Here is a 16,413-nt window from a genome sequence, read left to right as displayed (position 1 = left end):
CCCAGGAAATGCACTCTGCATAAATTCTTAAAACAGTGTGGTTTGATTCTGAAGTTTTTGTGCTAAAACCTTTGGCTGCAGTCACAGACTCCAGAACCAGATGCCTGGAGTTCAAATCCCAGTTTCCCAATTTACTAGCTGTAAGAACTCAGAAAAGTTACTTAACCAGTGTCCCATTCTCTTCATCTGTAAAATTTCTAATAATAGAACCTCTCTGGGAGTGCTATGCATGAGTTAGAATACATAAAGTTCTTGAACCGGTGCCTGGCCCCCAGCAGATGCTCACACTACATGAGCTCTTCTGACTCTGCTGCGTTCCGAGCTCCTCCCTACACTCCCTTCATCAGGCCTATTAAAAGCTGAGCCACCTCAAAGATTACATGCCTTGCCACAGACACACCCCAAGAAACTGAAGTTTCAAAGAAAACTCTGGATATCTGTCTTGTCCCTGTGCAGACACCTACTCTCCCAGACCCTGAAAGCAATCTTTTCTCAGGAAGGTGAGTCCTGAGCCCTTCCCTCAACAGGGCCTGTTCAAGCCAGGCAGCTGTGCAGGATGAATTCACATAAAATGATGACTGATGAGACTGTCTGCAGGCTCGTTCCCCTGGGGGCAGTGTCATGTTTCTGGGGCCTCCCCACGTTCCCGGGTTCTCAGGGGCTACTGCAGGATTTTGTTCTATGACCAGAGGCTCAAATGAGTCTCCAGTTAGCCCCGGGGCCTGTACCCAAGGGGGCCATAGGAAGATGGCTCCAGCCTTGTGCCCAGTTGAGGGACATAAGACAGCACTTTGTGGATAGCTCTGTTCTTGAATTTGGAAATGTCCCCATTATTCTGAGGGCACATGTGGGAGCCACATAGTCAGCAAACCCAGCTATCAGTCCTGTGAGTCTGGAGGACTCACCAGCCCTCCCTAATCTCCAGCTTGTCATTCCTGAGATTCAGATAATCCTGTGTTAACCTTAGAGCAAGTGTGTGGGGGTGATGTGGGGTGTGAGATAATCCTGGGCCTTGTGTTCAGGCTGCTGCCTCTGCTGCCCTTCACACACCTTGGCACAGCCCCTCACAGCTGCTTTTTGTATACAGGCCATTTCCCTAACCATGAGCTATCCCAGGAGACAGACTGTGTGGCTGATGTAGACTCAGCCAGTGCCTAAGAAAAGGCCCTGGTCCAAGGTCAGCTGGTGGCCAACACTGTCACCACAGCCACTCTTAAGTAATGCAAGAATTGTGCCCATTAACTAAATAAAAAAGTTTTTCTATATTCATTTTAATGAGAACTGTTAGAATTAGTGATTAATTTTATAATATCCTTTTAGAATTTAAGGGATTGTTCACAATTATAAACAGTGATCCTACATAAAGAAGTGTAAAAATGTAGTCAAGGAGGAATAAAAAAGAAATCAGCATGTTGACTTGCTATGTGAGTTACACTTATGGGTTAACACTAATAAACTTTTTTTTTTTTTTTTTGTTAGAGACAGAGTCTCACCTTGTCAACCTCAGTTGAGTGCTGTGGCATCTCAGCTCACAACAACTTCCAACTCCTGTGCTTAGGTGATTCTCTTGCCTCAGCCTCCCGAGTAGCTGGAACTACAGGTGCCCACCACAACACCCGGCTTTTTTTTGTTGCGGTTTGACGGGGCTGGGTTTGAACCGGCCACCCTCGTTATATGGGGCCAGCACCTTGCCCATTGAGCCACAGGCCCTGCCCCACTCATAAATTTTTTAAAAAATCTAAAGGATATCAATGGAGCACCCTCATGATTTCATAATGGTAAATTACACAAAGAGGAAAAATGCAAAATGAATTCTAATCACAGTCAGCCAAAGTGAATTATTATTAAAATTAGGTTGTTATTCCTTCTAAAGTTTTTGCCTAAGGTCAGGGGAAGGGAGTGGGGTTTATAATGAAGACAGCTCAATCCATTCACAAACAGACTCAAAGCCCCCCATCTGTGTCTATATCAGTACCTGCTAAAGTATTTTCTGCATGCTCCTTTTAAAAAAGGGTTCAGGGTCGATTCATTTGGAAAATTCTGCAACTCCACCTTATCCTCAGGACTGGGTTACCATGCATATTAGCACACCAATGATAAATACAGGCTCAGATAGCCTTGCAGCAAAAAAAGTTTAATTTTTTAACTTAGTGCTTCCAAAACATTCGTGATCAGGATATCTATTATAGGCTATCTATTCATGTCCTACCAAACTGGTATTCTTTACAAATACCAATTACTGGAAATGTTGGCCAATAAACACAAGAATAGCCTGCTGACTTGTTCAGTCTGCAGAAAAGTGCAATTCACCAAGCCCTAGTTTTCTTTTTTTTTTTCTTATTTCTACTTTATTCTTTAATTTTTTTTTTTAGTAATCTCTGTAATTTTAAAGAGACCTTTGTACATTTTGTTGTTTTTTTCCAAAGACCTGGTTCTTGGATGTATTTTTTTTTATTAAATCATAACTGTATACATTGATATGATCATGGGGCATCATACACTCGCTTCATAAACCATTTGACACATCAATCCTGTAATTCCTCTGCTGGGCATATACCCAGAAGACCAAAAATCACAACATAACAAAGATATTTGTACCAGAATGTTTATTGCAGCCCAATTCATAATAGCTAAGTCATGGAAAAAGCCCAAGTGCCCATCAATCCACGAATGGATTAATAAATTGTGGTATATGTATACCATGGAATACTATGCAGCCTTAAAGAAAGATGGAGACTTTACCTCTTTCATGTTTACATGGATGGAGCTGGAACATATTCTTCTTAGTAAAGTATCCCAAGAATGGAAGAAAAAGTACCCAATGTACACAGCCCTACTATGAAACTAATTTGGGACTCTCACATGAAAGCTATAACCCAGCTACAACTTAACAATAGGGGGAAGTGGGAAGGCGGGGGTGGGTAGAGGGAGGGGGATCGGTGGGATCACACCTGTGGTGCATCTTACAGGGGTATTTGCGAAACTTGGTAAATGTAGAATGTAAATGTTTTGGCACGGTAACTGAGATAACGCCAGAAAGGCTATGTTAACCACTGTGATAAAAATGTATCAAATGGTTAATGAAGCCCTAGTTTTCTTGAGCTGATAAGTCTCTGTGGTCCACCAGCTGAGTGTGGCAGCTGCCCTCTATCCACAAGCCAGGCCGTGTGTTATCAGGAGGACACAGCATGTCAGGCTCCCTCCTCCTCCTCCTCATCAGTCAAAGGCCCTGGGTGGGTGGGAATCTGTGGGGCAGGTGTCTCAATGAGAACAAAACTGACCACACAGAAAACTGACTTCCTCCTTCCAACAAAAGACAAAAAGAGCCAGCAACCATCACCTTCACTCAGGGCTGTAACTGGAGGTCAGGGGATTCAAAATAACCCTGAAGATGACAATGAAAAAAGGGGACATTGTAACAGCTAAAGTAGGGGGACATTTTCCAGATTAGAAACATTAAAATGTTCTGATTAGGAAACTGCTGTTAACAATTTTCCTTTCTAACCGTGAGGTTTCAGCAGGGGTGGGAAACCTGCAACCTTAGGGAAACTTGTGGCCTTCTAGATCCTTAAGTGTGGCCTTTGGACTGAATCCAAATTCTACAGAACAAATCCTTTAATTAAAAGGGCTGCAGCAGGGAAAGATGATGCTTTTCTTAACTCCTTTGGTGCTTAAAAACAATCATGAAATCAGAAGGCTATAGGGTGGGGTTGGGGCATTTTTCACATTACAATTACTAAATTGCTGGAGAGTTCCTTGGTAGGAACTCTGTGTAAGAAAAAAGAGACAGAGTCTCACTATGTCCCCCTCAGTAGAGTGCTGTGGCATCACAGCTCACAGCAACCTCAAACTCTTGGGCTTAAAATGCCCGGCAGTTTTTCTATTTTTAGTAGAAATGAGGTCTCCCTGCTGCTTGGGCTGATCTCCAACTCCTGAGCTCAGGCGATCCATCCACTTGGTCTCCCAGAGTGCTAGGATTACAGGTGTGAGCCAACTCAAGTTGCTTTTAACTGATCTTGTCACACTTGCTGTTAATTACAGATATTTATCTGAACAGAGCAGCCCCTTAGATGAGAGAACTTAGATGTCACAATTCTCTAATAGCAAAAGACAATTTATTGTCTTAATTATTACAGTGCTAGAAAGCAGACCTTACTTACTTAAGGGACTATAGCTACTTTATTACAAAATAACAGGGCAGGTATTGAGCTTGGTGAGATTGAGTTATTAAATGCCTCCTATTATATTAATATGTGCAAAAAGATGTTGTTCTCCACTTACAAATGCATTTCATTTCTAGAATTATACAACTTGGTTAGTAATAGGAAAGTATTTATCTGTAAAAATTGTGTACACACATACCCTTCATTCTTGGAGGAATAGTGCTTTTTTTTTTTTTTTTTTTTTTTGAGACAGTCTCAAGCTATCGCCCTGGGTAGAGTGCCGTGGCCTCACAACTCACAGCAACCTCCAACTCCCGGGCTCAAGCGATTCTCTTGCCTCCACCTCCCAAGTAGCTAGGACTGCAGGTGCCCTCCACAATGCCTGGCTATTTTTTGGTTGCAGCCATCCTTGTTGTTTGGTGGGCCCAGGCTGGATTCAAACCTGCCAGCTCAGATATATGTGGCCGGCGCCTTAGCTGCTTGAGCCATAAGCACCGAGCCTCTTGGAGGTATTTTCAAAACAAAAATGTACAGTGATTTCCCCACAATTTAACTGTGGCTCATTGAGACAGAGGTTGTTTGAAGAAAAGTCTGAAGCTTTTAGAGTTTATGATCCACAAACAAAGCATATGGTACACATACAAGATGCAGCAAAAAGAGCACTTCTTTTTAAAGAGTTAAAAATTATGCCCAAGAGATAATCTATTTCATATCCTTTGCAATAAAATAAACAATAGCACAAACCCTCTGATGTGCATTAAGTTTTTTCCACAGCCCTCAGATGTTAATAGAATGACACATCACGTGTAAAATTGTGGTGACATCTCACCTTCCAAAGCAGCCGTGACATTTACCCTCCCTTTCTAGGTGGTTCCACAGGCTGATGGATTTTCCATTTAAGAAAGCTTCTCCCATGCAGTCTCTGAAATGGTTACCTTCACGACAGGAGATTTCTGATGTAAGGAAACAAACACATAAGCTACATTTAGTTTACTTGATGAAGTGAAAAAAATACTCCCAGAGCACAAAACTCCCTGAGAACGCAAATGGAACAAATTTAAATTTTGAGAGAGTAACATTCAGAAAAACGGCCAGTTTGTAATCACTGGATTTCCTTTTAGTTACGAAGTGGGATTTTAGAATGAACAGGAACTAGACAGGATCTTAAGGATCATCTTGGTTACTGCTGGAGAAAGCTTCTTTTACATATGAGGAAACAGAGACCCGGGGGATGTGGTTGGTCTGCTGAGGGTCCCCTACACGATTCCAGGTCCAAGGAGCTCAACTGCATTTAACAGGGGAGGGTTAACAGATGAAATAAACATGGTAGGCCCCTTTGCTAAGCACCAATCAGTATCAGTCAACCATTAGCTAAACTTTATAGAAATTAACACGGAATATTGAATTTCCTGTTTTGCCATTAGAAAAGAAACCCAAAACAACAAAATGAGCCATTGGCTTCCGGTCATTGATTACATCATTGAACAAGCACCAGCCTAGGTCTGCAGGTGAGTTGTTACAAAGCAAAACAATAGAAGTAGAAAAATCTTCATCTGCCTGAGACCTACTCAACAATTTAAAATATTAATTTTGTAGATGGGTAAAGTCAGCCAATCGGTCCTGTTCAGATCAACTTTCAGAACGTTACCTTGATTTGTCCTCCTAGTCCTCCAACGAACATGAGTGTTGAATTGTTTATATCCAGAACCTTGGCTGTTCCAGGGGATTTACTTGTTTTTGATGGTGGCTTTTGATTTGAGCTCATTTCCTTTACACTCAGTGAGACAATGTTTACAAATGTAAGGGTCACAAAGAATCATAAAAAGAACTTTCAATGGGAAGAATGATGTGTGTGTCACTGAATAATCTGACACTTCCCTTTTCCTTCTACAGATTAAAGTCGCCATGTGTGCGGACAGAGACTGCGTCAGGATTATTCAGTGACACACACAGCAAGCAGCAGGTCCACAGTGCTATCCTATAATGAATTTTCCATGTGGGGCAGGCTGCTTCTCTTGATAATGCACACTACTTTGTGTTTCAAAAAGTGAGCAATCAGATGATGGTCAGAATGATTTTGTTTGGTAACATGTTCACATATGGGAAAATCCTCTTTTAATAGGGTATCATAGGAAACTGTCTCACATGAGATTTAATTCTTTAAGGACAAGGAACTTATCACCTTGAAATCTTTCCACCTGAACAAAGAGGATATTTGATGATCATCTGGTAAATTGAGAGGCTCATTTGACAAATATTTATAGAACAATTACTGCACTTGCCACATTCTTTCTTGGATTAGTAATGATTTGCATATGTATCTTACATTAACCTTAAAGATTCTAAGTTGGCATTAATTTTGCATTCAGAGCCATCCTTTGGGCTGACATTTGTTTGTTTTTGCCACTGTAACTGAAGCAAATGGAAGCCAGAGGTCATGGAAACCCACATTTCTTTTCTGATAGTGAGGGCAGTGAGGAGGGGTCACAGAACGCCCAGAAAATCCCCTCACCCAGAACACAGCCAGCACATGTCCTAAGGGTGGCTGTAAAAACTCTCCTGAGCTTTGAACTTCTCCAGATGCCCAGCGGCTTACGAATTTAGTGACCTGGATTTGTACGACATTTGTGGGTCTACAAACTGTCTCCTCTGACTCCTTTAGAGGACGAGGCCAAAGCCGCACAGACGTTCTGAAGAGTATTGTGATTATTAAAACTAAGTTGGTAGAATGAAGAAGCAGCACCATATAAAACCAATGAAACTCAGAGGGTCGGTAACACTTGTATCACCGCATTCTGTTCCCTCGAGGCTGATGTAGCCATAAATCTAGGCCTACCAATAGCTCTCCATAAAGACATGGAGGTTTCTTGGCTGATGATGTTTGGAAACATGCTAATAAAAAGCAAATCTCAAAGAAAATGAGTTGGGTCGCTGGTTTAAATACACCTAGATGAGGCTGTGAGGACCTGTGGTTACTAGGACCTGGTGTGCAGGAATTCTGGGGATGGGGCGTGACCCAGCCAGGCTGCCAAGAGCCAGGGATACAGAGAGCCTGGGGCCCCGACTCACAGAAGCTGCTTGTTTCCGGGCCTGGCTGATCAGCAGTTTAATTTCGGAAAGGTTTCTGTTCAGATTCTCTTCTAAAATCTTCAAAGGTTTCAACTGATCAAATAGAAGGTTGGCTTGTGTTTCCACATCTTTTTTCTTTCCACTAACAGAGCTGGCAAATGCAACAGGGCAAGGGGTGAAAGGGAAGGAGGAGAGGGGGAGAAACAAGATAGTGAACTGTTCATCACTAATGCACCAGGAAAACAGAATATCCTAATAATCATTCTGTGAATTATTGGTAAATATTTGAAAAATGCACCAGTAGCATGCATTTACCCAAGGCTCTTCTTTATAAATGCTAATCATATGTTAGCACATTTTTCCTTTTAAGGACGGTTATGAGCAAGGCCCCGTTGCATGTTGAGTGAGCACGATGCAGATTTAAAAACTGCGAGGAAGGGCCAGGTGCCGTGGTGGCTCATGCCTGTAATCCCAGCACTGTAGAGGCGGGTGGATGGCTAGAGCTCAGGAGTTCAAGACCAGCCTGAGCAAGAGTTGAGACCTAGCTACCAAAACCAGAAAAATTAGACAGGAGATATGGTGGGCACCTGTAGTTCAACTACTCAGGAATCTGAGGTTAGAGGATCGCTTAAGCCCAGGAGTTTGAGGTTGTCATGAACTATGACCCCACAGCATTCTAACACCCATGGTGACACAGCGAGACTCTGTCTCAATAAAAACCCCCAAAAGACCCTCCAAGAAAGGACACTGACGTACTGGTCAGGTTCGAGTCATGCAGGAGCTTGTTTGTCTCTCGCAATGTGGCGTTGACCCCGGACAGGCCAGTCGACGTGTCGAGCAGCTTCCAGCTCAACCCCCTGCCACATCTGCCAGCGTGCTCACAGCGCTCCTGTTTACAGATGTGGCCAGCTCTTTAGTTCTGGCTCCTTGGTGTCCCACATCTAAAATAAATATATATGTAAGTGAGCACTCTGCTGATTACACACAGGGAAAAGAATAAAAATGTGACAAATACAACTTTACAGAAAAATATGTTATGGTAGTTTACTGATTGTTGAATACAAATTGAGCCTTCTTTGCTTTTTTTTCTTTTGGGCAGTGGTCAATGGTCTACAGAGCTTCTTGTTTTCCATGGAAATACACCTGCATATAACATGCTCTACTACTTCTTTGTAAAAGAAAATAAAAACCTCAATGTCACCTCCCCACCAGCCCCTACAACTAAAGTCTGTTTGATTCTGTGCTAAAAATGAATTACAAGTTTATCTGCACAGGGAGAAGACCAGAGAGAAGAAGGATCAGACTTGCTTCCTGAAATTAACATTCTTACTAAAATTAACAGAAAAATATCAATAACAGAAAATTATCTAACTCATAGTTTCTCAGTAAGGGATCAATCATATTACCCATGCCCCTCCCGCTCTCCCTTGCTGACAGGCACAGGGTGGGGGGGGTGCCTCTGTTTTCACAACATCTGGGAAGAGCTAAACAGAAAGAAAAGAAATGTGCATTTTTAGACCTATTGACTTGAAACTACTTTTGAAATTCTGTTTTACAGCCTCAAACAGCTCCTGGACAGACAGCTTAGGTGTGAGCTCCTACTCAAAAAAACAAACAAAAAAACCCACCAAAAACCCCCTACCACTACCTCTGGGGCAGAATTACTAAGATCACAACCACCACTGACAAACCTGTCCTTCCCTCTGCTGGGGGCCTGCCACTAGGAAGAGGGACGGAGCCGATGCTGGGTCCACAGCAGCCTGCGGATTCAGCTACAGCCATAAATCTTCTTCACCCGCTTTACAACAACTGAAGAAAAAGCCAGAATTCCTGGTTATCTCAGCCAACAATATCTCTCTGTCTTTCACTGTGTTGGCTATTTTTCCTGTCTACATAAAGTAAAATAAACTTTTTCTTCTTTCTATCCTGATCTTTGTCTGGAGAAATCATTCTCAAAACCGGCCTGCTCTAGAGGAAGGACATGTGTGGAACCGAGGCTTCCTTCACTCCCTCCCTCTTCTCATAGCTCCCTTGTCCTGCGTAAAAGGTACATATTCCTGGGTGTCACAAGAATGTGACTACTTTGTCTCACTACAGCTGCCCCCTCCCCACCTTTTTTAAATGCCCTACTCCCCTTTAAATCCTGAAAACTCCAAATTCCACTTTGGAAAAATAGCCACAAATCTAGAGGTGGTCTGTGTTTGTCCCAGGCATGTCTTCAACTTGGGCTTGAAAAGCCTCCATTGATTGGGATTTGTGCTTCAGTCACTTATTTGGATTCAATACTCTTTCAGGGACAAATTAAATATATATATACACATACATATATATATATATATATATATTTTTTTTTTTTTTTTGAAGACCAAGTCTTACTTTGTCATCCTTGGTAGAGTGCTGGGGCATCTTAGCTCACAGTAACCTCAGATTCCTGGGCTCAAGTAATTCTCTTGCCTCAGCCTCCCAAGTAGCTGGGACGTGCCCACCACAATGCCCGGCTATTTTTAGAGACGGGGTCTTGCTCTGGCTCAGGCTGGTCTTGAACTTGTGAGCTCAGGCCATACACCCGCCTCAGCCTCCCAGAGTGTTGGAATTACAGGAGTGAGCCACCACACTTGGCCTAAATTAAATAATTTTTGATCCCAATTCTTTGGAATATGATTTCAATATACAATGAGATCATGAAAAGTATGGGCTAATAACCCCACGCTTGGTGTCTTATATATTAATAAGCTAAATTTCTTTACTTGGGTTCTTTTATCACCCCTTGTTGCCACAATTAAACACATTCTCCACCTCAATTCATATCTGGTTAAGAAAGCTTTGTAAAGAAAGTCTGCAGTCAAGAAGGACTTAGGATAGAGGACTGGCCTTTGCCCACAGCATCAACTGGATGCAGAAATAATAGCAGAACAAAGACTAAATACCCATTCAAGGTAAACTGGAATCAGCTGTACTAAAAAAATCTGGGTAAGGACTTTTTTTAAAGCACTATTAATTTTTAAAGTGTTTTATCACAAATAAGGTGAAACATTAACAATAGAAGAAGCCAGATAAAGGGTATACAAAATGGCCTTTTTATCCTCCTTGCAATTTTTCTTTAAGTGTGAAATTATCTCCAAATGAAAAGTAATTAAATTGTTTAATTAAAATATTAGGTCAGGCACACTGGCTCACACCTGTAATCCTAGCATTCTGGGAGGCTGAGGCAGGTGGATTGCTTGAACTCAGGAGTTCAAGACGAGCCAGACAAAGAGAAAGACCCCATCTCTACTAAAAATAGAAAACTTAGCTGAGTATCATGGCAGGATTATGTAGATGCAGCTATTTGGGAGGCTGAGGTAAAATGACTGCTTGAGCCCAAGAGTTTGAGGTTGCTGTGAGCTACGATACCACAGCACTCTAGCCTGAGGCAACAGAGTGAGGCTCTATCTCAAAAATATATAGAGATCTACACCATATTATCCTTTAAAAAAAAGGAAAGGAAAAATGCACTTCCAGATCAGAAAATCCTCTATTGATTCAAAGTAAGAGATAATTCCAGGGCTCCCAGCACATCTCTGCTGGACACGCTCAGACTATGTCAGAAACTTAGCAGGCACACCTGGGAGCAGAGCTTCTGCACCTTGTTAAGACTTTCAAAAAATGCGTAGGAAGAACCAAGGAGAAGTTTGAAGTGGTATAAATAATGAACTGCAGCACAAATCATTCGTATTACACTTAAAAAACTATTCTACTTAAAATGCTAATGAATACTGCATTACCAAACCATCAATATGAAGGTGATGGGTGGGCCTATTTCAGAATGTTTGATTGCCTCATGAAGGAAGATGACCAAGTCAGAATTCTTCCACTTACTACATGTATAATAAACCTGGCATTTTCTCTTCAGGCAGGTAAAGGGCAATCTGGCTTCCTTCCTTACTCATGTTTTTGGATGCCTCTTCTTTTATCGAAGTGCTATGTCAAGCTCATTTCAAAAATAATCAATTAAGATGGCTCTATAAAGTCTCTGTTCTAATATTCTACTATGTCAGTGTAAATGTTCTGAAGTTATTTAAAAAGAAAGACCCGGTGATCTTCACTTCTCAATCATATTCCTTTACAGATAAAACCTTTATCAGTCTTGGTCTGATTTTCCAGTGGGGACTCTGGTTGGACTGCGTGAGGCAGGCCTGCCTGTGCTCCTGTGTGGTGCTCTTACAAGGAGAAGACATTGTTAGATCCATAAACTCCTTTCTACTTACCTTCAGGAATTGCTCTATGTATTGAGAGTGATTCATTGGTCTGCCTGGTAATTTTATCAGCGTTCTTTTGAAATGTTTGCTGTATTTCTCAATTTACTCAGTTCCGATGCAATACCCATTTAAAGAGAAGGGGGTGGAAATGTTCTCTTTTAGGTTAGCCTACTAAAAAGTTGCCTAGGAAACAGCTTTCTTTATCACTTCTGACCCATCTACTGAATCAATAGCTTAATATGGAGAATCGCAATATGGAAAGTTTTCCAGCAAGACTTAGCACCATCCATGATGGAGAGTAAGAGTGTGTTTTTAGCCAGCTTGGTCTTTTTTTCCACTTTGCTTATTGCACTTTCTCACTGATATTTCTTCTTAAATTTCATCCCCAGTTTTGAGCTAATAAAATGAAAAACTGTGTTTAAATCACGCAGTGTTAACCAGACTCACCAGCTCCCTGTTCACACTTTATCATGGTCACCTTTCTCCTCTGGGCTATGAACCCCAAACATGGGATTCTATCGGGAGCTCCTTGTCCTCCCTCTACTTCCCTGGCCATCCCGCTGTCCCTTCCGGACACCCAACTAGGACTCAACTCAACCTCCTTCTCAAGTTTGGTAAAAGATTTTACTTTTAAAATTTCTTCTTTTTTTTTTTCTTGTGGTTTTTGGCCGGGGCTGGGTTTGAACCCGCCACCTACGGCATATGGGACGGGCACTCTACTCCTTGAGCCACAGGCGCCGCCACTTTTAAAATTTCTGTTCATAATATACAATCACATTTACATTTTGAACACAAGGTTAATGTAATTTCTTTCTTTTTTTTTTTCCTTGGAAACAGAGTCTCACTATGTTGCCCTCAGTAGAGTGTTATAACATCACAGCTCACAGCAAACTCAAACTCTTGGGCTTAGCGATTCTCTTGCTTCCCAGGTAGCTGGGACTACAGGTGCCTGCCACAATGCCTGGCTATTTTTTTGATCCAGTTGTCATGTCACTCAACCCAGGTCAACAGAGTTAAGACTGTCCAAAAAAATAAATATATAATGGTACAGGGCACAGTGACTCACTGTGCTAGTAATCTTAGCACTGTGGAAGGCCAAATTAGGTCGATTGAGCTCAGGAGTTTGAGACTAGCCTGAGCTAGAGCAAGACCCCATTTCTAGTCCCTGTGGCTCAGCGGGTACGGTGCTGGCCCCAAATACCAAGGTGGTAGGTTCAAGCCCAGCCCTGGTCAGCTAAAAAAAACAGCAATGACAACTACAATGGAAAAAAAAAAAAAAGCGGGGCATTGTGGCAGGCTCCTGTAGTCCCAACTACTTGGGAGGCTGTGGCAAGAGAATCACTTAAGCCCAAAAGTTGGAGGTTGGAGGTTGCTGTGAGCTGTGACCCCATGACACTCTACTGAGGGTGACAAAGTGGGACTCTGTCTCAAAAAAAAAAAAAGACCCCATTTCTAAAAACAGCTGGGCATTGTGCCGGGCACCTATAGTCCCAGCTATTTGGGAGACTGAGGCAAGAGGATCACTTGAGCCCAGGAGTTTGAGGTTGCCATGAGCTGTGATGTCACAGCACTCTACTGAGGGTGACAAAGTGAGACTCTGTTTAAAAAGAAAAAGAAAGAAAGAAAGAAAAACAGAAAGAAAGAAAAATATACAAGTAAGGTAAGTTAGTGTTGGGGTTCAAAGTTTTAAGAAGCTAAAAATGATGTTGACACAGGAGAATTTGATTGCCAGTTCTAACTATGCAGGATGGAACATGTCAGACTCACCTCAAACTCTCTCAGGTTGGCGCTGGCCACGAGCAGCAGACGGTCGCTTTCCTGGCTCTTTCCCTCTGCGTCCTTCACTAGTGTCCTGGCCGCCTGCAGCTGTCCACTGTGCTCGGCCAGGAGCCGGCTTGCTATTTCTTTCAACACTTCCAACTCTTCCTGTGGCTTCTGGTATGCTTTCTGAATTTATGACAGTAAGTCTTGAGCAGCCCTGATAAATGTGAATAGTCCCCACAGTAAGCAAATGAACAGCAAAACTTGTTCTTTCACATGACAGCAGAAGGAATTTTTACATATTCATACCATGTTTCTCCCTGAAATCGTGACACAGCATAACTGTTTAAGCATGGAAACTATTTTTCCAAGATAGCTACAGATATGGAAGATTTACACTTTATCCTTAACAAATTACTTTTATTCACAAAATTCCTAACACATTTTAGTAATGGAATCGAAATACATAGTCTCAGTGAATCTGGATTTAGAAAATTAGGACTACAATCTGTGTTAATGTTAGGAACTGCAATCTTTCATCAGAATATGATCAGAGATTAACAGGAGGCTAATCAGTGATTTGCTGTGAATTCACCAGTTTATTTATATGATATAAACGGTTTTCTATATCTACTTAAGAAACAGATTTTATAAAAACTTTCAAATTCAAATTGCTAAAAAGATATAATTTTTACCATGATAAAAGTAAGCATTAGGAAATGGAAAGATTTTCTCCTATTTCTTTATAAGTATGCTACCAAATTGTTTAGTTAAATTAACTTTGAATTCATGGCAGTGTGAATAAACTTCATACAACAAATTCTTGCAGTGGTTGAATACAGCCCATTAACTCTCTGCTTCAATTGGTCAGGAGAACTTGGAAAAACTGCATGGAAAATTCCTTATAAAACATCCTCACCTTTCACAGATACCAGATCTCTGGGTCAAGTCATATCTGACAGTATTTTTCAAGGATATATATTTTAACTCTGACATCATTAGAATAATATTAGGACTATTTACACATACTTATAACTTCTACTTATTATAAAGATGTTGGTCTATGAAACAGGTAATAAGATCTAAAATAGATACATGAAGAACACAAATAAAACCAATATATTTCTCTACTGTCTGATCATGAATCTGTCATTCCTTATCATTAAATAAGGTATCTTGGGTTGGGGATGGTGGCTCATGTCTGTAATCCTAGCACTGTGGGAGGCAGAGGTGGGAAGATGGCCTGAACTCAAGAGTTTGAGACCAGCCTGAGTTACAGTGAGACCCCCATCTCTAACATAGCTGAACATTGTGGTGGGCGCCCGTAGTCCAAGCTACTCATGTGGCTGAGGCAAGAGAATCACTTGAGGCCAAGAGTTTGAAGTTGCTGTGAGCTATGATGCTACAGCACTCTACCCACATGAACAGAGTGAGACTCTGTCTCAAATAAATAAATAAATAATAAAGAAAGAAAAAAATAAGGTATCTGTCTGAGGAAGTTTAAGATGAGGTCAAATTTTCACGTATGACGTGACTTTACTCTCTCAACAACGAGATGAAGTGACAGTCCTTCAGTGGCAGGGACAGGATTAATAAAACCCTCAGAACATTTTGTTGGCTTTTTCTTTTGTGTTCAGTTAACAGAATGCAACAGTCTTTTTGAAACTGTGTTCCGCCACAACACTAGTGTCCCATATAGTTAGAGGGGTCTGTCCCCATCTAACTTACTTGAATACAGGGACCCTTTTCCTCTCTTCTGACATCCCACCCCCAGGCCACACTGTTCTTTCCATTATGCCTTCTTCTCCTTTGGAGATAACACCCAAGCTTCTGTCCCTGGGAACTTACTTGAGTTCCAGGGTGACATTTTGGTGCAACTGCATGAAGTGCCTTTTCTGTATGGTTTTGAGCAAAGATGAAATGTTCTGCTGCATATTCTCAAGCATCAAGCTGGGCAGCTGGAAATCTTCATACAAAGTCTGATTCAAAGTTGTTGCCTTTTCAACCGTTTCTATGGAGAAAATCATCAATTATATAATAAATCTCTCAAAAGTGAACAGAAATAAATGAAAAACTTAGAGCCCTCTTTGATAAGTGATGTTCTGTTCACCTAAGCTGGGCTGGACCTCCAGGCCTGGCCAGGGACTTAGGATAACCAGTTTATTGAATGTGAGTCTTGCCAAGTACTCACCATCTCCCTAAGGGCAGGGTCCATTGTGTGTACCTGGCACAGACGTTGACACATAAAAGTTCTTAATAAATAATTATTTAACTTAATAGCACATGAAGAAACTACTGATACTTCATAGTATTATTAATATGATTTGTTTTAATAATTTTCTTACCTTTGTCCTACAAAGTCGGACTTGCATAGGATTCTATACTTTTAAGCCATTCTACCATAATCCAAAAAGAAAAGCAAAAATATGATTCTAGCAGCCAGAAAATTGAAAATAGCATGCTAAAAGCCAGATTAGATCCCACTGAGGAGTGACTAAATTTACTCCAATGTGGAGGATAAATGCTGGCACCAAATGGAAGCCCCAAATCGTACCAGCTCCTACTTTGTGCAAATGGATGGGGAGATATCTGACTTTACCATAATGGGGCTTGAGAATTAGCCATGATACAGAAAATTTAAAAAGAAACATGCATTTTTTAAAAGCTAAAATTCTCAAACACTACGGCCTGGACATTTCAAGATCCCCAAACTGTGGCATATGCCAGTCTTTTGGTTCCAGGAAGCCCAGCACAAGACACACACAGCTGTACATTTGAATGCAAATGTGACTCTTCTTTCTAGAACAGCACAGAGTCCCCAAACCAGACACTGCTCACACTACCTTGGACGTTCCTCTGCAGCCTCTCGATGAACGTGCCAGGTCCCGACTCTCTTTGAGGATTCGCTCAGTTTTCTTATTCTCCTTTTGGCTACTTGTTACCACTCTTGTGAGCTGGCAGAAAATTAAGGTCTCCCGTTAGTTTGATTGTCAATAATATGGAAGGTTTGGTTTCCAGTCGTTGCCTCTTCCAAGCAACAAAATTATATAATCCAGAATAGAGAGCAAAGATGTACACCATCACGTGAACCAAGGTTAATATCTGGGATTACAAATGATTGACTAAGTGGTTAATGAAATACGTAATTTACAACCCACCCAGCATGAGAGAAGATGGTATAC

At 41.4% G+C, this 16,413-nt stretch overlaps 2 long non-coding RNA genes across 2 annotated transcripts; both read right to left on the bottom strand.

Moving 5' to 3' along the window:
- Positions 1 to 4,999: 4,999 nt before the first annotated feature.
- On the bottom strand, positions 5,000 to 11,592 carry LOC128579274 (uncharacterized). Its single transcript, XR_008378109.1, has 4 exons — positions 11,480 to 11,592; positions 7,989 to 8,173; positions 7,233 to 7,383; positions 5,000 to 5,116 (listed from the first exon to the last, which is right to left on the bottom strand). It is a non-coding gene; the product is annotated as an uncharacterized LOC128579274 (long non-coding RNA).
- A 1,649-nt stretch (positions 11,593 to 13,241) lies between these two features.
- On the bottom strand, positions 13,242 to 16,165 carry LOC128579284 (uncharacterized). Its single transcript, XR_008378112.1, has 3 exons — positions 16,075 to 16,165; positions 15,080 to 15,242; positions 13,242 to 13,448 (listed from the first exon to the last, which is right to left on the bottom strand). It is a non-coding gene; the product is annotated as an uncharacterized LOC128579284 (long non-coding RNA).
- Between the last annotated feature and the right edge of the window lie 248 nt (positions 16,166 to 16,413).

Source organism: Nycticebus coucang, unplaced genomic scaffold, assembly GCF_027406575.1.
Source record: "Nycticebus coucang isolate mNycCou1 unplaced genomic scaffold, mNycCou1.pri scaffold_43, whole genome shotgun sequence".
Lineage (NCBI taxonomy): Eukaryota > Metazoa > Chordata > Mammalia > Primates > Lorisidae > Nycticebus > Nycticebus coucang.
Note: the sequence above shows the minus strand (reverse complement) of the source record. Positions and strands in the feature narration are given on the sequence as shown.